Source organism: Lycorma delicatula, chromosome 5 (genome assembly GCF_047948215.1).
Source record: "Lycorma delicatula isolate Av1 chromosome 5, ASM4794821v1, whole genome shotgun sequence".
Lineage (NCBI taxonomy): Eukaryota > Metazoa > Arthropoda > Insecta > Hemiptera > Fulgoridae > Lycorma > Lycorma delicatula.
The window spans coordinates 34,690,161-34,715,947 of NC_134459.1; positions in this window are offsets into that span (position 1 = coordinate 34,690,161).

Genomic DNA, 25,787 nt, shown 5'->3' on the forward strand with positions numbered 1-25,787 from the left:
AAAAGAAAATTTTTCTCTTTGATTGAAAGGTATAGATCTGCTAAACTGATAAGAACGGTGGCCTGAACTTTTGCACATGTTACTACCAGACACCCGTATCCCCGACACAGCTATAATCTTCATTATATTTTGGGCAATAATAAAATAAGACTATAAAAAAGGTGATGGATTAATACATATATACAAACATACAAACGCAAGCGCTAACACGCGCCCACACCCACACAGACATTTGAATGCTGCAAGAAAATCGTTATTTTTCTTTACCGTTATTGTGTGGCCATGAGAAATAATAATAAACGATTTTTTAAACAATAATAGTATATTTTAATTTGGAAAGCGTTAATTTTAATTTAAAATTACTTTATCATTAATTATTTATTTTTATAGCTAGCAATATTGGATTTTATTACAGAAGGAATATTAGATGAATTTTGACGACTACAATTCATCAGAAATAATTCTTTCACTGAAAAAATCCTGCAGTATTTCCATAGTAGAGTGAGCGGTAAGGTAAGAGGCGCTGTCCTGTTGCAATCAGCAGTCACGCCAATCCTTTGCAGTAAGACTATGAACTGTTGGATAATTTCTCGGTAGACAGCAGCACCCACATTTTTTCGAAAAACAATACCCCTTTAATTTATCGCCTTGAAACCGCACATGCGAGTTTTCAGTACCCCAGGTCAGGTAATTCTGACTATTGACATACTCACCATGGTGAAACAACGTCTTATCTACAAAAAATACTTGATCGAAAATGCCAATTTTGCCTTTAATGAAGTATTGACAGCAGTTAAACCTTTTAGCATAATCTGTGTTAGTTTATGCAAAACCTGCATTCGATCCGGGTAACATTTCAGCAATCTCCTCACTGCAGTGTGGACTGAACCTAGTAAAATGTTCTTTCCCCGACTTAGTCACTGCAAAGATTGAAGAGAAGATCTTCAACTGCGGTTTTAATTTCCTGTACGACCTGCATCGGGCACGTTATTGGTCTAACACTGAACCTCTTTCATGAAATTTTTAAAATAATCTCCGAATAACATTTTTCACTGGCGCTTCTTTTTCAATTATTTTCCTAAACTTCCGCCGACATGCAACATTAGATTTCGTCTCTAAATAAGTTTCCATCACAAATTCTCGTTCTTAAACAGTTAACAGCATTTTAACAAACTACAATTATACAACCTTGTTCAAAAGCAATACGCGATACATACCATCAATATTCAAAATTGCAGGCAATAAACAGTTTTCCCCACTCCAGCTCCAGTTATACCAACATCTTCTGAAAAAGTTGGTAAAACTGGAGCTGCAACTCTCACACCAATGTACTGGTACAGCTATCACACCAATACTGGTACACATCTCACACCAGTATATATACATTATAACAAAAATATTCATTTAGTATAAAATACTAAGTGATTAATTATGCCGCATCACTCAGTATTTTGATCACTGTGATGGGGCCCCTTTTAAGCTAACATACTGGTGTGTGTGTGTGTGTGTGTGTGTGTGTGTTATTCATACACGTAATTTAAACATTTGCCATAACGTGCTTCTAAACCGTAAACAGGATCGATTTTTATAAATAGTTGATTTTTAGTTTTATTTAACGTTTTAGTTTTATCCAGGTAGACTTCGATGTGCATGAATAAATTTAGCTGTCAATATTAAAACGTTTGATAAAATACAAAACTGAATAATATATCAATATAATATATATTTATTTTAAAGTGGAATTGTAGTGCCACCCTTTCAAGACTATGTTCAGTCTTATCTACTAGATCTGCATTCTAAATTCGTAATCTAATTGCGGTTTTACTTAACATAATTTCGAAGTATATATATATATATATATATATATAAAACATGTCGTGAGTGATTCATAAACAATCCCCAACTAAAACTACGGAACATAAATTCATGAAAATTCGCATACGTGTTCTTACGGTGAAATGCACACAAGAAAAGGTTTTTTGAAATTCCGAATTTTAAACGGTTAAAATGGGGTAACAAAAATTTATTATTTTTTTTAATTTCTCGTTTACAAATGAAGACAGCAGCTTGAGTTCCGGTGTGTGTAAGCTTTATATCTAAAAACAAATTTCTAGATTTTACGAAATTCGACCTTTGAAGGGGTGAAGAATGGTAAAAACATATGAAAAATATTTGCAAATTTTCCCCACCACCGACTACGCGAAATGACATAATCAGTAATTTGGGTTTGCAAATACTTTTCAAATAAATATCTAAAAAAACGTTTTCGGGTTTTTTTTTAATTTCAACTTTTTTGTCGGAGTCTCCTAGGTGCGATGAGACATGCACACATTGTATTATTTTTGTTAGATAGATAATTTGTATTTTTATATGATTTAATTTTTTATTTCGTTGTACGAAGTAAGGGAAGTATTGTGATCGCGAATAATTTCGGTTTTCAGTTTTCAACTTGAATGAAATGTGTATTTTGACCATCCCTGAATCCATTTTGACTAGTCTGTACGTAAGTACAGACTAGTCAATATATACTAGTTAATATATATAGACTAATAATAATAACAAAAAAAAAAAAAAAACAATAATTATTTAAAAATCAATTTAAGTTGATAAAGTTTATAGCCATGAAGATCCTCTTTTCTTTGAGAAACATACAGAGCTCTACAAAAAAAAGTGCAATAATATATTATAGGAGTAATATAGGTTAAAAACTTCGATGTTTCACGGGATTGTTTTTTCCACCAGTAATAAGTAGTAAATTTAAGACAAATAAACCTAAAACATTTTGTATTTATATATTTTTTGTACGGTAAGAAAGAAAGTTATGATATAGCTCCTGTACGCTTTTCCCTTATCTTCGGGTTTTTTTTTTATGTATTTACTTTAAGGAAGAAGGGTTGTCCAAAAATATTGCAGGTCTACACGTATTTGTATGAAAGAAAATCTCTGAAATGTTCAACAAAATGTAAAGAAATAGATTTTTTTTACGAAATATGAACCTTTATACGGTTTCATTTATAATAAAATAATCTAAAAATAAATCTAACTATACCATGAATATAAATAAGCTATGATTATTTAATGAGTTAAATATTTATAAAAACCTTTTTTTTTAATGATAAAATTCCTCAGTCCTAGTATTCTCATTTTTTAATAATATTAATTTTAATTTTGTGTAATCTCTAATATTTAAAAAATTATTTTATCGGTTCATTTATAACTAAAAATTACAAGAAAATAGCACAAGAAAAAATTATAGAACTAACGAAAAAATGCAATTAACTGTTAATCAATACCTGAAAAGAATTGTAAGTACTATTAAAAACAAGAACTGAAAGTACATATTAAAAATTAATCTAAATAATATAAAATGTGTTCAAACAATGAACAACAAATTATTAAAATGGCATTGTAAATAACAAAACCGAAAAGATAAATATCATAAAATTAGACAACGATATCACTGAATTTTTCCACAGTTACAAAGAACTTAATAATTTTAATCTTTTTGAAAGAAATAGTTTTAAATATTATTATTATCTTTTAAATCATACACGTCTAACGAAAAATAGTTGGTAAAGGAAAACGAGATACTGTTTTAATGACATTTTGAAACGGACGAGACATTCGTTGTCATTTTTGAGATGAAATCTTAATACCGTCACTGTAGAACTTCTGTAATTTCTGGATGAAGAATTGTGATAAGCGATTATCATAGGTTTCTTTTGAAGCCATTTTGTTACCCTTAAGAAAATTTTGTAAATGTTGAAAAAGATGATTGTTTGACAACGAAAGGTCAGAACTAAACGGTGAATGTATCACAACTTCTCAGCCAAATTTCTAAATATTCAACGGGTGAACAAGATGTGTTTGGTATTGTCTTGATGGAAGACGATATCTTTGTTATTGATTATTTCTAGTCCCTTTATTTCGATTTCTTGGCATAATATTTTCCACTTGATAGCAGAAGTTAAATATCAATCGTTTACCGGAGGAGAGCAGCTCATAGTGGACAATTCCTCTCTCTCCTCAAACATGGAGAGAGAGTAGGAAAAAATGACTTTTTTTAGCGTTAATCCTTGCTCTACCATCTTTTGTGGAGCATCATCTTGTTTCAACCAAGACCTTTTCCGTACATTATTGTCGTACATGACTTTCATCATCCATAATGAGCAGTTTCAAGAATGGTTCAATTTCAATCCATTTTAACAACTATTTGCAAATAAAAATTCGAACCATTACATTTTTCATTATTAAATAATTTAGAACCAAGACATTGAGTTTTTTGATGTTCCTCAAATGGTTTAAATGTGTTTTGTGGTAGATGTTTCACTTGATTTCACCGACCTTTTTTAGTTACATTCAGAGGGAAGTGTATCATTAAGAACAGAATTTCCAGACAAAACGGTAACCAGCTTTGTGAAGTTCGTAGTACTGATAGTGCATCATCTCCAAAAGCATCATAATTATTTTCCAGCAGCCTAACTGGAAGTTTTTCCTTAAATTGTAGTTAAATTTCATAAACGTATTGAATCTATTCTTTATTTTCACTCATTTTCAAAACGCAATAACTTTTAAATAAATAAACGAATATAATCAAAACCTTTCTAAAAGTATCTAGTAATAAATCACCTTTCAGAAGAATGCAAGTGTTGCCAGATTTAATAAATATTGCCAGAGTTATGCTATCCTGAAGCAATCTACCCGGAAAATACGAAGAAACTTTTTCCATAACCCTAACATTAAAACTCTATAACAGTTTATTCAATATTACAACCGTTTTTCTTTTTGTTACAATAAGTACTTTAAACAAGTTTTATTGTCGATTTGATTTTAGTTTACACTAAATGAAATAAAACTACGATATAACATCTTTATTTATATTTTTTCTTAGGTTTGTTACTCAGCTTTCGAAATTTTTTTCAATTTTTTATTTATTCTATACGCAAGTTGAAAAGAAATTGGATAATTTTAGAAAATTACATATCAATAATCATTCTAAAAATATAAATAAAAATGTAATTCGGGGTCAATGATGATGACAACGACGACGACTCGGTGATGACCATGTATGTTATTAAGTTCAATATCCCTTCGTTTGATACTACCGGTATGAAATACGGACTGTAGAAAATAAAATAGATGAGAGAAGTCGAAGCAGTACCGGAGTAGCAGTTTTACTAGGCCATAATATGAATAAAACCGACAAAATTTTCATCTCCTCCAGAGACAAAAATCGTTTATGCATGTAACGTCGGTTGCTCTACTTTAATAGAGAGTAGTAGTAGTAAACCTTCATATATAAACCGACTCACCCTCCACCACCTTACTCCCTCCACAACAACTCCGCCACGACCAGCTTCTGAAGTAAAGTAGTAAAAGCAAGAACAGCTTTATACCGAAATGTATTTCATATTTATAACATTGCGCATATACGAGTGCAACTATGTTTCTCCACTCTCTGCTTTCTACACCACTACAGGGTACAATACTAGCACTAGAGTAAAGCACAAATTAAACGAATACGAAAACAGATTTTTTTATGTGATTTAAAAATATCAACAAAAAAAAATGAATAAAAGATCTCAAAATGAATTATTTATTACATAAACATATAAAACTGGTAGATATATATTTTTTTAACCAAAAAATAATATGTGATTCTTATTACGATTATGTTGTTGCTGGTGGAATATATGAAAGAGGTCCATTTTTTAAACATAATGAAATTAATTTTCTATTTTTTTAAATCTATTAGAAGGCATTTCAAAGATAAAAATTAATGTTTAGTTACTGAAATGAGCAACAGCTTACCAGTCTCAAACAGATCATGCGAAGGATGGATGCATCAGCTTCAAATTTTCTCATTTTCTATAATATGGATCTACGATGGATTTATAATTATGAAAAAATAAATCCGGAAAATTTAAAATAAAAATCAAATAATAGTGGGTATTGTTAAATGACGACTTCTTTGGATAAACCACAGTTCAATATAAATAATGACATTGAAGGAATTGTTTTGAATGTCGCTTTTAGATATCGAGTGCTCATCCGGCTCAGATTTACTAAATAATTGGTGTATTTTTAACCGGAAAATATTTTACATTGACGAGTTTGAATATATGCTATCATCCTAATCCCCATACGGGAAGACACCCACCTTGTGACATTCCCGGTCGCCACACTACCCCCTCCGTTTCTAGCCCTGATGGGCTTTACCGGAGGTCGTATTTACACCCTCTAAACCTGATAAAATATAACACAATCATTAGATTGGCCTCTGTCAGGATGCCACCGATGCAAATGTCTGGGCAGATATTTCCATCAGTGTATTTACAGATTACCGATTTATATAAGCGCGATCCCCGCGCCTTCCTTTAACACCGATACAAATTGCTACTTTTTTCACTGCTTATCAAAATTTAGCTTTATGCTCCATACAGGAAAATGTTTTTAATCTTCGAAATTTTGTAGCCAGTGGAAACCAAATGAATATTGAAAATATTAACATAAACCCACTGAAAGGGTAAAATATAAAATATAAAAAAATGGGGTAAAGATAAAATCTGAATTGTATTTACTATTTATTAAATATCTGATTACTTTTTAGACGAATTGAACAATTATGTTTACGTAAAAATATTTTCAGCTACAAGCGGTCAATTTCTTTGGTGGCAAACATGTTTATTGACTGTAGATATATTGTAGTTGTAGTTATTAACTATATTATATAGTTATTAACTATATAATTTCTGGCACTTATACAAATTAGGAAAACATATAATAAGAGTTTGACTAGAATATACACAAGTATATCAAAATTATATGCTATGATTTATTGCTTTTGAATATTTATGTGACTGAAATTCAGCATTTGGATATGAAGATTTATTTCATGATATTTATAGTTATTACCTTATTTTTTTTGTTTTTATGTTATTTATACTACGTGGAACGTTTATAAATTGCTACTTGAAGTAATTTTATTTGTATTCTAAAACCTTTTTTTTTTTTTAAATGCGACCTGTTTGCCCGATGTAAAATTTTGTAAAGAATATTACGCTACATGAAAACTGTATTTCTCAAGATTCTGTGTAACGTCAACAATTTGTTTCGTTAGCCCTTTCTTTCTAAAAGCTCGTTTTTCAAACTCGTTTTTAAAGTGTGTAAAATATTTTTTCGTAATTTGGATGAATATTTTTATCAAATTTTTTTCATGGAATAGTATTGTTTTATTCTGATTAGATTTCTTTGATATTCTTTAATATTTTTATAGGAGTGAATTAAGGAGAGTGTTTTAATATCAATTTTTTCTATAAAGTAAGTTGTAATACGAATTCCTATATGAGCTTATTTTAAAAAATTTCCAAAAACTGCATGATAAAAAGTTATAGCTTCAAATTAAAAGGTTTTGCTAATTCTTTCATATGCGTGATGAATGGCCTAAAGAGTGGGGTGCAAAAATTTGTACTTCGACATGAGCACCCCACTCTTTAAGCCGCCACTCATCACGCATATGAAAAAATTAGCAAAATCAACAAATTTTTAATTTAAAGTAATGACTTTCACATAATCTTACATATCACCGCTTGTTAAATCCATTCTGAGATACCGTCCTAAAATTATTTTTTACCTTTTAGTGCATTTAATATATGAGTGTTTTTTAAAAAGTTTTTTTTTCTATTTTCTATGTTTTCGTTTTTATAAATTTATACTTTACAGCTGCGCTAGCGCACAAGTTTAAGCAATCTTTCAAAGTTTTCATGCCTCCAATTTCCAATACTGCAGACAAGAGTGTAGGCAACTTTAAAAGTTCATTTATCTTAAAATATTACTGTATATACTCATACACACTTGACTAGAGCAAGATGGAAAAATCCTGTTTTTTGCAACTGATTCTTGCAACAATCTGTTTTTGGATTCCGCAAAACCTGCTCGCACACGGCACTTTCATATTTTGAATTCATACATTTTTCATACAAATCTTTTTTTATCCAGCCGGAGTTGTGTTGCGGACAATTTCTTTTCCACCGTTTATGCGGTCGCGTATTCATTCAAGTTCTGTCGGCAGTAAAATTAGTTTTTGATTTTTTTTGTACTTTTTGACCTTTTTGGTCTTTTTTTTTCAATTTTAAGGTGATTTTGATCTTAGTTTGTAATCTACGCGGAGAAAATACGCACTTCTCTCTTATGACTGAAGAGGAGTAATGACTTGTATTTACTTGCTCATACGTATCATAAATCATTAGTATTGAATGTAACGGTTAAATGAAATTTGAATTTTTGCCTCAGCCGTAGAAAAAAATACTTTCGTTCAATTTAATCAATTGAAACGACTTCATCAAACATGGATAATTCTTTCACTAAGAAAATATGCATGTAAATGAAGTTCAAGCGGCATTTTTTTCACTTATCAACTTAAGGGCATAGTAGCGACTTGAAACTGTTGCTAAAATGTGTTTATCATCAGGAGTAAATAGGCATGCAAATTTTCAGGGCGAATGGATAAGCGGAAGTGCTTCAAAATGCTAATGAAAGGTTCCGTACCATGAATCTTACATACATAGTCCAACAGTGAGCTAATATAAGTGGTAAAAAGTAAATAAGGTTTCTAAGAATGGGTTCCAGGGACATTTTAAAACAGCCTATGAAGACTGAAAAAAGTGTATCCATGAAGGAAAAAACTGTTAAGAAAGAAACATATAACCTAAACATTTATGTATTTAATATATATAATTATTTTTAAATATTTTGTAAACTTTTTTAAGCTAGCTTGTTTACGATCTTTTGATAATAATAATAATACGTTGAACAAATAGAAAATCATGTTCTGAGAATACGTACTTTACAAAAGATTATTATACATCTTGAATTTCTAATTCTGGTGATTAAGTTGTTATAGTTCACGTTTTTTTTTAATTTTACAATTTACAATAACTGATAATAATAATAATAGTTACGGCATTGAATTGGGCAATTTGGCAACCCTGAATACATAGATGATTCTAGAGGATAAAAGTATAATATCTTGTAACCCTTTTTTACCATTTCATCACCTAGGAATCGTGGAGCGATGCTCACCGTGCTTTTACCGTTAAAGCTCGTTGCAGTGAGTTATTTGGGAATCATTTTAATGTTCCTTGTAATGATTCGTAATAAAAAATACAGTTAAATATTTCAAGGAAATATATTGAAAAAAAACTGGATAATTAAAAAGTGTGCGTGCATTAAAAAATTTGCGAGAACGGAAAATGCTCTACTAGAAAGTCGTAACCGTTTAGCACGACGGCAAGCAATATGAGGAGGAATTTTTTGATCGCAATGTAATGAGAATCTTATACAAAGACCTCCAGTGTTACATGTATGAGATTGAGATCTTGCACGCACTTGAATAAAATGTTCTTACGTGAGCCGATTTGCTTTCTGACATCGGTTGGTTTGCTTGATAAGCGTTAACCCAAAACTTGTAGAAAATCTTTTGATGATTAATGAGATTTAATTTCACCTTTCGAATTTCATCAATATGTAAAATTTTCCATGGTACAGTGTAAACTTTAAAAATTATACGAAAAGTCGCTCCACAATGTCAAAATTAAAGTCTGGTATATCATTTCATAAGTGTTATTTTTTTTTTAAGGACCTGCTGTTGTAGTAAATTCATAACGCTTTGTTAGAAAACTTCGTTCGGCCATAATTAACTCGTTATCCTGTTACTAAATAAAACGTTATTTCAACAAGATATCAAAAAACGGAAATATTCCGTGGCTAGCAAGACCACCAGATTTTTCTTAATGTCATATTTTCCTTTGAATACTTGAAATCACATATTTTGCAAATACCAACTCACCACATAACCTCCAGAATGTTAAGAACGGATCTGAGAAGAGATGGCTCAAATTAATCTGAAAAATGGGATGGGTAACTTGCGCACAAGATTGCTGGAATATGCAAAACAAAATGGTGAACATCTTCCAGACGTTATACTATTTCCTATTTAATAAAGTGGTATAGTATTACTTAGTTGTGTGCATTTTTAATCTACCAAATTATTAACGCACTGTATATTGTATTGTACGTACTGTATGTTGTAATGTATTTGCATCAAGCAGAAATTATAGGATTTTATCATAACATACTTCCGTTTTAATCTCTGTATTCAGAATTCATTAGTCTGTAGTATGAACAACGAACAAATAAGCAATGTTCTTAATTACTGTAGTAATGAGATTTTAAGAAAGTTCCGGTAAAAGCAAATTTTTACGTATAATAATCAATTTTAAATTATTGACAGAAGTGCGAGATGTATTTATTCAAAAGAAAGCCCCAATTTTAACAAAAAAAAAAAAAAAAAAACGATGTTAATAATACGTAACATAGCAAGTAATAAGTTGTAATCAGAGAGAAAAGGTGGTTGAGGTAAAAAACGTCATTTCCGGTAATTAAAATAATGATCGGTTGATTTCTGAAACAACTATATTAATGTTCATCATAAACTAAACATTGAAAGGAATAATAATATGATTTAAACTTACACTTAAAAAAAATTCTTACATTAAGAATAATTTTTTTACTGTCATAATATAAAAATATCTTTCACTTATATTTTTAGCATCAATAATTTGACAGTTTTCGTGCACCTCTTATTTTAATACTATACTACTTCATTTTTTACTTATAAAAGTAAAGCGGTAAAGCAAAAGGTAAAGCCGTACACCTTACTGCTTTACTTCATTTGTCAATTTTTCTTTTTGGTTGTACATAAGAACATACGCACATACGGAACATCTGAGCCTCAAGGGGACCAGGCTAATTACTTTTTTTAAGATTTTATTGATGGTTATTACACTGCACAGTATAAGCACAGGCATATTACCAGTAGGGTGAATTTAACTTACATTTCTATAGGCTGACATGCTGATACACAGGTGTTAAATAAACTTATCATTCTGATTAGTACATAATAATACAATACGCACATCACATCAAGAATAAACAGATTTTATCCACAGATATAAAATCTAACATTAGCCCGGATAGATTAAGGAAGATCGTGGTACAATCTCGGATAATTTTGGTACCTCTTCGGTAGGGGTTTCTTTGAGCAGAATCAAAATGCACAAAGAATTTAAAATAAAAATATATGTTATTAAATTTCATACACTTAAAATATAAACATCTGAAATAATATTAAGGTATAAAAAAATGTTAAATATAAGAAAGAACTAAAAAATAAATGTAAATTCAGAAGGCTTTAATGAACATTATTTGAGTACATATTTGTGTACACGTTAAATGGGATGGAGAAAATGCAGAGGTTTTTAATTTTTACTTCATTGTACGAAGAGCAGGAAGTATTGTTATCGCGGCAAATTTCGGTTTCAGATTTCAACGGAAATATCTATTATTACCATTCCTGAATCCACTTTAACTAGTTTAGACGTGACGTCTGTACGTACGTGCGTACGTATCTCGCATAACTCAAAAACGATTAGCCGTAGTATATTGAAATTTTGGATTGTAACATTTAGTTGTGTACCTTCTCTTTTTATTGCAATAGACTGAACCAAAAATGTCCAAAACCCCCCAAAAATTGTTTTTTTGCTTAACTGCAGTAATAAGCACTCAGTGAGAGTTTTTCAACGATATATCATGAATGGTACTTATTTTCATTGGTTCAAGTTATAGCCAAATAAAATTTTAATTAATGTTAATTGATGAAATATTTTACAAGGGGAAGACACATCAGTTCAAATCGGACTTCGTTTCCTTTTTTAACTTTTTTTAAATTTAAATATATTGATTTATTGATAATTATTAACCACCTCTGATTGTAGAAAAAGTTTTACAATAAACAATAATTCAATAATAACACTAAAAGAAACAAAAAAATATGAAAAAATCAGAAGTTATTAGTGAAATAAAATTTTATATACTTTTCATTAAAAAAAAATTTGTATAAGTAATTTAATAGGCGTACAAGGAAGTCATGTAGTGCCCACATCAGATTTTTTTTTTTTTTAATTAGCATTACTTGAAAATTTATCGACAGAGAAATATTTTATCTGTTAAAAAAAATCGTTTAATTATATTTTAAATACGGAGTGAGTATCTTTTAAATGCTTCGATCATTTATTAAAAATTGTAGTGAAACCATAATAAATCTCTTTCTAGAAAGACAAATTACTTTGTGGAATTATATGAAAACAATTAGGTTTTCTACTTTGATAGAGGTGGTTATTATTTTTGGACCATACTGATTCCTTAACTTTGAAAATACTTCAAAGTTACAGGAACTTATTAAAAATATAAGCATTACTGCTTATAATTAGAGATATAAGTTAAATAACTACGCTCGCTTCGCTCGCTAACCTCGACTAATTAACAGTAATGTTTTGATTATCTAAATAACTACCGAATTTATTATTTAAATACTCAAAACATTACTGTGTTAATAGTCAACGTTAGCGAGCGAAGAAAGCGTAGGTAAAGTTTGGTTAAATTATACTTAAATAAATAAATATAAATGGTTACAGAAATTATAATATAATGGTTATATCGGGCGATATCAATAATAACCTAAAAGTTTGCGATTTATTAGTCGACGGGCTAATAAGAAAGTATTTTACTTTTTATAAAATGACTATTTATATCTCAAAGCTATTAATTAATATTAATACAAGTCGAATTAATTTTTTTTTTCTAAAAATCGTTCTACAGGATTCATACTTAAGGAGGACAAACAATGATCTGTCAGCCTCATTTTTGTATCTCCATAACTCATTCTTTATGAGGAAAGCTCAACAGATGGTATTTTACTTCAGACGGAAATATATGTAAGGACCCTTTAATACTAATGACAAGATTTTTATTAAGATTTTTCAAAGAAAGCCGCAAACAATGTGATTTAGATGCAAACGAGAACAATTTGCTCACCCAAAAAATATCTCATTTAATAAAACATCAGAAATTTCGCTTAATGACAATAAAATATTGAGCCAACTCAGAAAAAGGCAACGGAAACCACCTCTACTTTTTCTTTCAGATTTTTGCATGGGATGTTTGTTATTCTTTAAATAGGCGTGATATTTTCAGGAGGGTGTTGTGAATTAGGTCAGTTTTCTCACAACCATTACGATTATAATAATTATTGAATAAAAAATATTTTAATAAACTAAGACTTCTACATTCAAAACTCTTCATATTGAATGTCATATTCTTAACTTGTAGCATTACGTTTTTTAATAAATGTATAATTCTTTCCAGGCCGTCTCGGCCTTTCATCCGGAAGTCCCGGGTTAAAATCCCGGTCAGGAATGGCATTTTTCATATGCTAAAAATTTCCATCGAGCTAATGACGATAGCAGTTAATGCCCATAATCTCAAAAAAAAAAAAAATTAAATTATGGTATTAATGGACAATTGCATAATAGATGTGGAAGCCTATTAATAAGCATATACTCGAGTTTACATTTTTATAGATAAAGCACTGGTAAAATATCTGGTTGTTAAAGATAGTAAGGATAAAAAAAAAATCAAGCCCAAATATTTTCTCTTTGACCATCTCACTAGTATCTCCTAGGCTTTATATAGAAGTTCATAATAGAACTATTAGGATCAAATCCCTCTTTGTGTTGTTAATATATAAAGTACGGTGCCACACCTTACCATTGTAAACGACTTCAAGTGTTAATAAAAAAAAATTAACTATTTTTAAGAATAATAATTCTATACTATGTTTACAAAGGCAAGTAAAGAGTGAAGGCGTTTTGACTTTTCATTGACAAGCGAGCAAAACGACATCTTCAGTGTTTTAAATACATGGACTTATTGTTAAATGAATTTTAATAAAAGTATCTGTACTATTACCTCTGATCGGTATTTCTTGTTCCTTAGATTTATCACAAGTGCTATAGAAAAAGATGAACTTGATATAAAGTAAAATAACAAATTGATGCAATTTGTGTTTGTTTTTTCTTTTAAAACTGTGGTTTACTACTCAGTAGGGGAAGATGAAAATTTATTCATATAAAAATAATATATTCTTATACCTTTGACAGTTTTTACAAAGTTCCTCTTTCTAGCTTTGAAATAATTAACTCTCCGAATGTCTTATGGATATGGATATGGCCCATCAACATTTTTATTTTTAATGTAGTATTTCCTATTTAAAAAAAATTCGTGTTCCTTAATTTCTAGTTAAATTAATTTTATAACTAAAATATATTTAAAAAAAAAACATTTTATCTTCTAGATATGTTTAATCACAAAAGAACACAAGTAAACCCCAAACGAAAACGAAGTATCTTCTTTATTAAAAAAAAAAGAGTATGCTTTTTTTTAGGTTATTAATTCATTTTTTAAATAATTAACAATTTTTATTTATTAAATAAATAAAAAATTTAATCGTTGTAATAAATTATTATAAAATTAAAATAAATATATAATAAAAATAAATTTTATTATAAAATGTTCATATATGATGCAATATTTTTTTTCTTTCGCATGTAACTGATGGGAAATTTTTTTTCAACAGTCCCATAAACTACTGAAACCTTTTATTCGTGTATCAAAGGAAAAATTTCGAAGAACAGATCCAAGGAATATCTATGACAAAAATATAATAAAAAAAGAGCAATTTATTCACAAACAGAATTTTTATGTGGAAAGAGATAGGGATATTTTTTATTATCTTTCCTATATGTACTTTAATGATGACTATCAGGAATATAAACTAACAAACGAGTGAAGTATAAAATTGTATTAAATTTTCCACTATCAGAGAATGATAACGACTAAAACGTAATTAAAATTTAAAAATCAAAAATCAAATGAAATACTTTTCAAAGAACCAATAATTATAAAAAAAAGTAGCAGTAAAATAAAATAGTACTGAAACAGGCGGAATAGTTCTCAATAAGGTTCTTTATTAACCACATCATTATCACAGTCGAAGTTAAGCTGACCGTAGACGAGTATCAACTGAACTGTATCTTTCAGGTATCTCTATTCAAAAGATAATTCTTATTTCAATATTTACGTTCCAATTCTCATCAAATTTCCTTTTTGCTCTCTTTTTCTATTTCAACTTTTTTTTAATTTTTCCGTTTATAAAAGGGGAAAATTATAGAGGTAATAAAAAAAAGGTTTTGTTTTTTAAGATGTTTTATTTTAAAAATATGTTTAAAATCTTGTTTTACAAACTTATGTAGTTTGAAGGGATACAGGCCCCTGATATTATGAAAAATTTACTCCTGTAAAAAATACAAACATAATAGAAAAACCGCATCCTATGCCTAACATTCAAGAAAAAAATGAGCAATAAACTGAATATTCACTATTTTCGTCATCGATCCGTTTATATTACACAAATGCATATCACCACGATAAGCACAGTGATATACAGATGATATTCAGTTCTACAAATGGTACATCTTCATCGAAGGGAGGGACTGCACAGTGAATATCATTACGCTTATATAAAGTAATTGTCAATAGTATGGCTTGTATAAAATTCTAATAAAAATAAAACATAATTTAAAAAAAAAATTAACGACTATGAATGTGCCTCTCATGCAACCTTCCCTAATTTGACACTCTCTTACAAGAAGATTAAAATTATATAAATTTGTTTTCGTTTTATAATATTAGGGCACCTTGTAAGGCGGTTCTATTGCAATTCGATGAATCACACTAACCTCTTACCACGAAACATCATTTTTTGTAAGATGCGTTTCATATTTTTCCTTACAAATAATTCTACGCAAAGATATACAGTTAAAAAAAATTATCATAAAATCTGTAGGCCTACGTGTGAATTGGGAGGGATAGAAAAACCTGTAATGGTGAATTGACCCAATCTTAAGGAATAAATAGATCAGCTTCTAGTTAGAGATCTACGTAAAACCGCTGAATAGAAAACAGGAGTTTCCGGAAAAGATTATAATTACCGAAACAACCATTAAACTACAAAAATAATCAGACATAATTTTTTTTAATTTTCCTCCAAATTTTTAGCTTGGATCTGTTCAGAGTTTTGTCAAAAAAATTAGAGAAGCCGATAAATAGTAAGAAAGGACTCATCTATTCATTGATTGACCACGAAATAAAATAAACCTGGGATAATGGATGTCTTTAAACAGTCTTTACACAACGCTAACCATAGTTGAAAGGAATAAAAAATCTGTTACAAAAAATTATTTTTCCTTAGTTTCTATTGGCTGTACGAGGAAAAGTTAGGCTAATATAAAAAATTTTGGAAATTTGCAAAATTACATTCAAGTGCATGCATGCAACAAAAACAGTAAAATTAAATGTCCAGCTAGAGGGTAAAATCCCATATATGACTGAAATATTAATTACTGCCCAATATTATAAAACTTACTTTATTTCTTAAAAAAATAAAGCTTGTCAAAATTCTGCGTATTTCCTTTTGTAATTTCAAAAACGAATTTGCATTTTTTTTAAATTCAACCTTTTACATTTAAGATTTTTTAAGATTATTTTGGTCACATGATAGTAAACAACAAAACTATGATCACCTGATAATTTTTTTAGTAAAGAAAATAAATCTTTTTTACATTTTATATTGAATGTCTTTCCAACCGTATACAGATTATATCTACAGTAAAAATAACGTATATTCTATACAAATATTCCGTTTTGTAACTGTTTATGGTGAATTAACTGATAAAATTTTAAGTAAATAATTTAAACTTCAAACAGAAAAAAATAATAAAAAACAATCCATTATTATTATTATATTAACTCATCTAATCCAAGTTTGCTGAACCAAAAATAATTTCTTTAACGCTATAAGAAAAATCATTTCTTTTTATTTAACAACAAATAACAAACCAATCTTTAAAAAGTTTTTATTTCTACATAAAACATTTTTATCTTACTATCCATTCCTTAATTACTTCACAGTTTCTCAGTTTTTATACTTAAATATATTATAAACCCATAAATATTTTTTATCATTTTCTATTACCGAGAAGAAATTTTTTATTTATTTATTTTTTATTCTATTTTATATCATTCAGAAGAATCGTCTGAAAGTATTACAAAAAGAAAATATCGTGATAAAAGGTTGTTTTGTACAACAAAATAGTATCATTACTGCTATTATTACTGGTGGTAATAATATAGACGGTGTTACAAGTTAGACGTTCCGTTTGGAATTGGGAGGAGGAAAATGGAATTGCCAGTTAAACAAAAACTAAACTTTGATACGCTAAAGATATAATCTATTTTACGCTACTAAAAGAAGAATTTCGTATCGAAATCAATAATAAAAATCATAATATATTACAATAGAAAAGAAGTAACAAATAAAGGTCAAGTGATAATATAACTATCTATTGGAAAAATATTTAACAACTACTTGACTGTAAACAAGAATAAAGAAAAAGGAAATTTTTCTACAAAGTTGTAATCTAACGAATAACATCGTAAATGTTTATCTATTTCCTGGATTTCACAGTAAATGAAAGAAAAAAATTATTATCCACTCCTCCTAAAATTTTTTCTTGCATTTTTTAAACAAATGACAAAAACTACGTACTTAAATATACTTAAGAAAATGAAATTTAGATAAAAAGGAGAATAAAAATTTAGGTAAAGTTAATAAAGAATAGTAATCTTTAAAAAAACATTTCAACAGAAATAAAAAAAAAAAACATTTAATAAATAATCCTGCCTCGAAACGATTTATTTTTTGATTTAAGGCTACCACAAAATACCCAACAACGGAGGAGTACATCAATATTTTTAAATAAAAAGGGTAGGTTTGTGATAGATAATTTTTGCCGGCCTCCGTGGCGCGAGTGGTAGCGTCTCGACCTTTCATCCGGAGGTCCCGGGTTTGAATACCAGTCAGGCATAGCATTTTCACACACACTATAAATATTTCATCTCACCCTCTGAAGCAATACCTAACGGTGGACTCGGGAGCTAAACAAAAAAAAAATTGAAATAAAATATTTACAATCCTAATCGAAATGGCGGGAATTCCATATTTTTAACATCTAGTTTCAAAAGTGGTCGATATTACGCAACACCAAGTAATAATTTTTAATTATTTTTACATTTTTTACTTCCTCGTATGAAGTAAAGGAAGTATTGTGATTGGGAAAAGTTTCGGTTTACAGATTTCAACGGAAAAATGTATTTTGATCGTCCCTGAATCCATTTTGACTAGTTTCGGCATGACGTCAATACGTATGTGCGTATATATCTCGCATTACTCAAAAGCTTGAAATTTTGTATTTAGGACTGTTGTAACATCTTGTTATGCACTTGTCCTTTTGATTGCAATCGACTTGACCAAAAATGTCCAAAAAAGCTCAAAACTCAAAAAAATCTGGATTTTGGACTTTTTCTTAAGTACAGTAATAAGCCCTCATTGAGATCTTTTCAAGGACATCATAAGTGGTATGTATTTTTATTGGTTCCATAGTTATAGCCAAATAAAATTTTAATCAATTTAATATTTGGATCTTGTAAGGGGAAGGCACATCGGTTCGAATCCGACTTCGTTTCCTTTTTTTTTTAATTTAAATATATTGATTTATTAATAATTTCTGATGGTAAAAAAAAATTTACAATAAATAAATTTTAAAAAAATGAAAAAATTCAGAAGTTATGACTGAAATAAAATTGTTTATACTTTTCGGTACTTACGTATTAACGCCACCGCAGCTACAGCTTAAAAACAAAGTAGTCAATCGGATTTCGGTGGAAATCCGATTCAAAACAGTCTCTTTATTAATTTTAATTAATGGTTATTTATATTTATTTATTTTTTAATATAATTAACCAAACTTAACCTACGCTCGCTTCGCTCGCTAACCTTGACTAATTAACACCGTAATTTTTTGAGTATTTATTTAATAAATTCAGTATTAATGCAATTATTTATTATTTAAATAACAAGAATTACTGAATTTATTAAATAAATCCTCAAAAAATTACGGTGATAATTAGTCAAGGTTAGCGAGCGAAGCGAGCGTAGGTTAAGTTTTTGTTAAATTATATTTATAAAATAAATAAATATAAATAACCATTTCTTAAAATTAATAAAGAGACTCAATAAAAGAAATACTCAATTTTAAATAAAGTTGTAGCTGCGGTGGCGTTAATACGTAAGCATCTACTATTCATTTAAAAAAAAAAAAAAGTGTATATGTTATTTAGTAGGCGTACAAGGAAGTCATGTGAGTCGACATCAGATTTTTTTCTACTGTTGAGCTGACATTTAAGAAGTACTGTAGACTACTTTAGAAAATAGTTGTGAAAAATATTAAATGGCCCTTCATTTTGCTAAGAGTTGTTGAAGTTTGAAGTTTTTACGTTAAAACTTTTTTTTATAATTTTTTTAAAAATATGTCTAAACCCTACCCTTTCCATTAAAACTTTTTGTGTTCTCTTCCTCCTTATCAGCCATTTAAAGTTTATGTGTACCTATAAAATATATCGTTTTGAGGAAGGAGAATCTGCTAAATTTAATATTTTCATGTCTAACCGCTGAAATACAATTTAAGGGTTCCAGTACTTTATGAATAGCCTGTATGATCTATCGAAGTTAGAAACATTGAAATTACATTAACGAGCGGAAAACGAGAAAATATTTTTCAAAGTAATTTTTAATAATTCATACAAGTTTTATTAAAATAAATTTTAACTTAAAACAATAATGCAAAAAAAATTACAGTATGGAGTTTTTTTTAATAGAAGAAATAATTAATGTTTTGAATATAAAAATGTATTATAAAAAATTTTAAAAAATACTTATTTAATTTAAAAGATAACTTTTTACATAATTTTTTGAACACATTCAAATTACATTTATAAAGATGTACTACAATACTTCGTAAGAGAAGAAATGAAAAATAAACTTAATTTATTATGTTCTTAGTCATCTATATTTTTTTTAATAACATTAGCAGTAAGAAATAAAACATGTAATTAAATTTTCATTTGTATTACCTACGGAAAGAGGAACAAAATTTAAATAAGGAAACTTTTAACCAGACGTATAGTAAAATTAATAAATATGAAAGTTCTTAAAATTACAAACTAAATTAGTTTTAGAGTAGCGAGATATATTATTTTGCTTTTTGTAGTAATTAAACTACTGAAAATATTTGAAAGCTTAAAATAAGTAAAATAATTTTATATCTAAAACACAGTAATTGCAAAATTAATATCTATTTGTTTAAAAAAAGAACAATTTTATTATTTTAATACATTTCATATTATAAGTGGTTATTTTAAATTTATTAATATTTTAAAATATCTCGTAATAGTGTTCTTTAAAAAGGAATAAGTATTTTATCACTAAGAATATAGCTGAACTGGAATACCGAAAAGTGCTTGTTGGTTCTAGAAAATGTCGACTTTCTTTCTTACCCAGTTCCTAAACATTACTAAACGTCAGTTATTAAACATTTTTATAGAAGGTATATTACATTTAAACCTCATTAAAATTTTACTAATAAATTGAATAAAATACACTTATATTTTACGTCAACGTTATGTCATTTAGATTACGTCTTTAATCATTTAGATTTATACTAAATGATTACCTTGGGTAAAGCAAGGGAAATTACATATTTTGAAGTTGGTGACACAATGGTTGTGCAGTAAAGTTATCTTATTAGTTAGTTGTATTTGTGTTTATATATTAAAAAAATAAAAATAAATGATATAGCGAATATTAAATTAACATCATGTATTGAAGTTGACTAGTTTATAAATAAAAAGAAAAATGAAAACTCTAGTACGAATTCAGTTGTCATTCGACAGCAATTTGGTAATTTAGGAAAAGAACCAGTTCTATTTTGATTGTTAAAAATCTTTATCTAATATGAAAAGATTAACTGAAAACTGCTTTTAATTATCAGAATATTGAACGAATCAAAAGCTGCCGTACTTTAGGGTACATAAAGTTTAAATTCCTTGCTAACAGACATGTTTCCCTCTAAAATGTTTCAAGTCTTCGGGATGATTATAAAACATCACCACTCAGCCGATCAATCGTGGCAGAATAGTAGTGTCACGTCCTTTTAACCGGAGGTTCCGGGTTCGAATCCCAGTCAGACATGACCTTTTTCATATCCTACAAAATTCTGTTTCTATATCCCACGCACAAGCTTCAAGCTTATGTGAAGGTGTCATCAAGTAAAAAAATTGATTTCATTATTTTAACAAACTCTAACAGAAATCTTTAAGAAAGATTTACATTCATGCAAGGATATATTAGTAATGCTATCGAAGTAAGCTGTATTATTCCGATAGATTTTTTTTGAAATTACTGAAGAAAATGTAATTAATATTACTGCAGAGCAATATGTGTCGGTATCTATCTTATACGCGGCACCAGTCTGGGGCACTGCAGTGAATGTACAACGCAATAAACGCAGACTTAGAAGCGTGCACAGAGTAGCACTAATACGAGTTGTCTCAGGATATAAAACAATTTCTTACGATGCTTTATGTGTCTTAGCTGAAACGCCTCCCATTGAATTACAGATAAAAGGCCGAAGCATGAGAGCGGCAGGTGTGCCAAGAGCCGAGGTAGAAGACACAGTCTTTAGCAACTGGCAAACCGCATGGTCATACGCTCAAGCAGGAGAGTGGACAAGGAGACTTATTCCCGATCTGAAAGAGCGGTTGGGCAGGGAGAAAGGCGGACTAAATTTCCACACCACTCAGTTGATGACAGGACATGGGTCTTTCGGGAATGCTTTAATAGAATCGGGAAAAGGCAGACGTCAAGGTGTCCGTACTGTCAGGAAGAAGACGACGCGGAACACACCGTATTCAACTACTATAGATGGGAGGGTCTCAGACATGAAATAAGGCATAATAACCTCACACCTGATTAGCCGGCTAATGCAATCCAATAACTGGGTTGGTTTTCCAATTTTGCGAGCACCGTCCTCAAATCTAAAGAGGAAGAGAAGAGGCATCACAAACGATAGGCGCGAGGATAGGGCAGGGAAGACAGTCCCACCCCGGAGGGCCCGTATGCTTAGGTATGCGGGTTCCGGTGATGTGGTGGGAACTCCTGGGGTTGCTTGAAAGGGATAAAGAAAAGACCGAGTCCCGGCCGACGGTGTCGGTTCCTGGGGGCGCTTCGGTGCTTGCTGGGGCTGGCGCCGCCGGTTTGAGGCAGGCATAAAAGAGTAAAGACTTTTCTCTGCGTGTGGGGGGGACGGCATAGCCGGACCTTCCCTTACGTGCGGAGGATTAGAGGCGGGCAACAATAAGCCGTGCCGGACGTACAGCCGGTGGGTGGGGAGGCCCCCTTAGCGTCACAAGGACACATCCCTGGGCCGTGTATACTTGAGTGGATGTCCGGCCCAGAGATGTAGGGGGAAAAAAATAAAAAATGTGTCGATATGATTCAAGATTTCTTTCAATCATAATTGGGTAGAAGTGGTTATTAATTTCGTATTTCCTTTACATGTCATACAAACCTGAAAAAAAATCTCGTTTGCTTTAATAATATTGTTTATTTTAAGTTCCAACTTTTACCTCGATTTTAGTCGTACTTCTGTCTGTATAAAATTACGGATTGATTGTAAAATCGGTTTAAGTAACTTAGAGAATATATTTTATTTTAATTACAAATAATAATTTACGCGATTAAAATCATAACAAACTGAACGGTTTTTTTTTCATTTACAAATTGGATGCTTTTTCAACATATGAAAACCCATTTCAAACTACTTTTCCAGGAAATTTTATTTTTAATTTTCATCTACATCGATATTTTTTTAAATAAGTTATTAACGGAAAATATATTTTAATGGAAAATTGCAAGCAAAAAGAATTAAAGCATATAAAATATGTTCTCAGAAAATTTCAAACAACGGACCATATTACGGGTCTGATTTTTTTTCTTTTGAAGTCTACTTATGGATAAATTATATTAAAAAAAATTTATAACAATAATTAAAGGAAATAATATTCCAAAAGTACTCTTACAAAATATTTTCTTTTAGATTTTCAGGGTAATAATAATGAAATCTGTAATTCGAAAGAATACCTTATACTTCATATTGTTTATAAGTAAGTATTACTGTCGTTTCTTACACAGAACCCCTTTTTTGTTGAAGTAAATTTTATAAATTTTAGTATAAAAATTAGAATTTTTCCCACAGAATTATAAGATTCGTTTTTCGCGACTTTTCCTGACCAATTTAGTAAAAATTTCCTGTATCTCATAATATTATGCTTTTGCGGTTTTTGCCTCTACTAACTCCATAGCTGCCCAACTCGCGCCTTTTTTTTACTGTGTATTATTACAGTCATTTTTAAAATTGATTTTTTAATGATTTTTTTACAATAAAATTAAAATTAAGTTAATTTCTGTTATAAATTGTTTCAGTATTACATTTCAAAGTCCAACAAAAAACAACAACAATATTAAATAAGTTTCTCGCATAAAAATGGATAACAAGGTAACTAAAAGAAACACTATAAGAAATAAAATCTAACTAAGCAATTTTTAAAAATGATTAGCTGTTACCTAATATTTCTCACAAAAACTCGCCTACATTACTTTGTAAGGTAAACAAAAAACAATATTTAATAAGTTATTTTGCATAAAAATATTAAGTAACATAGACTTCAATTTAACAAAAAATATATGTATGACTACATTACAATGACTAAAAATCACTGTGACTAAAAGTAATGCAGATAAGAAAACTAGAATAGAACACACTATTTTGTACAGAAAATAACGTTATTAATATTTACTTGAAAACTATTTTGTCATTATTATTCTATTATATTTGCAGAATACCATCAAAATATGATGCAAGGCTATAATTGATGACATAACAGCATTTGGTAGCCCCAAACTGGAATTTTGACGCTATCAACGGAAACATGATTTTAAAAGTTGCAATCTTCTTCACATGAACTTAAGGATAACTTACCGTATTTTGTACCACACTGAGAACCCAATCTCCGCCTTGAAACATCGTCTTTATAACAAAGAAGAAGTAACTGTGTTTTAATTTGCGTTAATTAAATTGAGGACTGCAATGTATCATTTGCTACTGAAATCCTGTTATCATGATCAGAAGATCCAGGCAAGGAACACACAGAAGATGCATCACAACCACCGTTCTCACAACTGCTTATCAAAGTTTTAATCTGCTGCGTGAAATATCACTGAGAGATAAAAATTTTTTTTAATGAAGCTGACAATTCCTTATCGTAATTATTTCATTATGCTGCTTTCCTTTACTGTGAAAATTCACTGGCTTTCGGCCCACATTGCCTAGTCCAAAATGATTTTTTACACACATCACAAAAAGCATGATACACATCTCTACCTCTTCTAAACCGACTGAATTCTGGGTGTAAGTTTAATTCTAACCACTGATCATTTTCGGTCTGGTATATTCTGGGATGTGTCTTCAGTGTGGGCAATTGGATGACATCTACCGTGTTCTTCATGAATGCTCAAAGTACCAGTTAATGAGCACGGAAACCATCTGTCGGCTTGATCTCAACGGGTAGGCGTTGGATCTCCGTCTAAACTGGAAGACCCAGGCCGAATGAGCAATAGTGGAGAATTTTATAGTGTACTTAGCAAAAGAAAAGATCGCTGAGGAAATTTAGAGATACCAGCTTGGATTTCTCTTATTTATACTTTTGTTGATGATTTGTTTTATAAATTATGCTTTTCTTGTTGTTTCTGTCCTTTGTTTTTTTTCAATGTTCCTGTGTTGTTATTCATCCATATAACATTTTTGTTCGTGTTGCATGTTGAACTCACTTTTACCTTCTACGGGTAGGTAGCTCAGTTCCTTTGTTAAGTAAAGTCCTTTCAATCATACTTTTATAACTCTGCAAGATGTGTTTTGTTCTGTGTTCATTAAATAGTAGTACACCGATGTAAATTTCACTCGTGGCATTCGCATCGGTGGCATCCTGGCCGAGGCGAATGAAATATGTCAAAAGCCGAGGTTTTGAAGATGACCTCCGGTAAAGCCCATAAACGCTAGGAATGGAGTGGGTGGCGGAGGATGTCTTCGCCTAAGGGGGTCAGGATTACTTGAAAAATTCTTTATTAATAATAAATACATAATCTTAAATCAGTAACAAAAATGCAACTCTTTTCAGTTTTTCCTAGCTTATCCTGATTTTATTTCTAGAAATTCCTGATTTTTCAAGATTAAGTTTATATTTCCTGACTTTCACTTCAGTAGGAACCATGATTTACTAAAAAATAACAATTTTCATACATTATTTTAACTGATTCATTACAACTCTCTCTTTTAATCTCAATATTATTTATTAATATTTGAGTTTTCTTACATTTTTACGTTTTAGACATTATTCTAAATCAATTCAGCTAAAAGTTTTAAACGTTCTGTTAATCTAATATTTTCTATATAATTTTGGCGTAAAATTATGTATTTTTCATAAATTAAACTTACAATTTCTTCATTTATATTTTAATCAATCCATCTATTTTTTTTTAAATTTCATTCTCATTTAATATCAAGTTTAATAATTATATAAAAAATCTGTATCATTCGTAAATCATTATTTGATTACTTTTATGGCTTGTAAGCCTCTCCATGTTTGGACTAACTTGCTTTTTATGTTTTTCATATACAGTTCATTCTTTGTAATTTTATTGTTTAAATAATTCTTTAATATTTACGGTACTATGTATTCTCTCTTTTAATACTTAACTTAATGTTATTTTATTTTTCCTTTTACATTGGCACTTTTGTTTCGTTATTTACATTCACACC